This window comes from Elephantulus edwardii, unplaced genomic scaffold, assembly GCF_000299155.1.
Source record: "Elephantulus edwardii isolate Elephantulus edwardi_28Jun2011 unplaced genomic scaffold, EleEdw1.0 scaffold00099, whole genome shotgun sequence".
Taxonomy (NCBI): Eukaryota; Metazoa; Chordata; class Mammalia; order Macroscelidea; family Macroscelididae; genus Elephantulus; species Elephantulus edwardii.
In genome coordinates, this window is record NW_006399849.1 from 4,718,285 (window position 1) to 4,719,922 (window position 1,638).

Here is a 1,638-nt window from a genome sequence, read left to right on the forward strand (position 1 = left end):
GTCCACTTTGCAATGCGCCTCTTAGTGTGGACTATTGTCATAGAAATCATGCCTAATTATATACTCCTTTTAAATGGTTCTTTCCTTCATCTGATCCAGTGCAATGTTAATTATCTCACTCCTCTTTTCCTAGTTTCCCCCCACAACTTTCTAGGTCAGTCCTATTTTATAACAGAGGTGTTATGCAGTATTTGTCCTTTTGTGACTGAGATCATTCATTCAATATAATGTCCTGCATGGTCACCCATGCTGGGTAGTGTTTTATGAGTTCCTTGTTTTTCTGTGCTGGCTAGGATTCAATTGTGTGAATATACCATAGTTTTTCTATCCATTCACTTGTTGATGGGCCCGTGGGTTGCTTCCATCTCTTTGCTATTGTGAATAAAGCGGCAATAAACATAGGTGTGTGTGTGTATATATATATATATCAGCTCTGGTTTCGTTAGCATACATTCCCAGTAGTGGAATTACTGAGTCAAATGGTATTTCTATTTCCAACTTTTTGAGAAAGTGCCAGACTACCTTCCATAGTAATTGCACCATTTTACACTCCCACCAACAGTGAATAAGGGTTCTAATCTCTCCATGTCCTCGCCAGCATTTATTGTTTGTAGCTCTGTTGAACTCTGCTGTTGTTGCTGGGGTGAAATAGTATCTAAAAAGGTTTTGATTTGCATCTCTTTTAGAGCTAAGGATTTTGAACATTTCTTCATGTGTTTGTTTGCCATCTTAATGTCTTCTTTGGTGAAGTGTCTATTCATATTCTGTGCCCATTTTGCAATTGCATTGATTATCTTTTTTCTTGTTGAGGTTCTGGAGTATTCTATAAATTTTAGATATGAGTCCCTTATCAGATATGTCATTGCCAAATATTTTTCCCCAGTCTGTGGATTTCCTTTTTTCCTGTTGGAGAAGTTTTTTTACGTGCAAAGGGATTTGATTATTAGAAGGTCCCGTTCATCTATTTTATTCTATCCTAGTTAGACATTTTCCATAATTCTTGGAAGACTGTTCATACTGTGGATAAGGTCTTCTAGAGTTCTTCCACACTTTTCTTTGATGACGTTTATAGTCTTTGGTTTACTCCTAACTCCTTGATCCACTTTGAGTTGGTTTTGTGTGTATTAGAGGTGTGGATTTTGCTTGAAGGTTGTTTTTGTTTGTTTGTTTGTTTGGTTGTTTTTTTTGGTCTGGTTTGAAATCTTAACTGGTTTTATTCAGGAAATGCTTCATTCAGGAAAATATTTCATGATGGAGGCCCTTTTTTTTCTTTTTCTTTTCTTTTTTTTTTTTTTATTTCCATCCATTCATTTTTGCTCTTTTCTCTCCTCCCAACCCTCCCCCCTAGTACACTACCCTCTTGGAAAAGTAAAAGAAAAATTCTTTCATTGTTTTACAACCCCTCACCCCAGGTCCATTCCACTATATAGCCTTCACTCTGGACTCCTGTCATGACAAAAATACCTAATAACAGTTTTCTCCCTCATCTGTTTCAATGCAGTATACATTTTTGAGCTCATCTTTCTCAGTTTCCCCCCCCCACCCCGATGTCAGTCCTGTTTTACAACTGTGGCACCACGCAGTATTTGTCCTTTTGTGACTGAGATACTTCACTCAGCATAATGTCCTCCAGGGTCA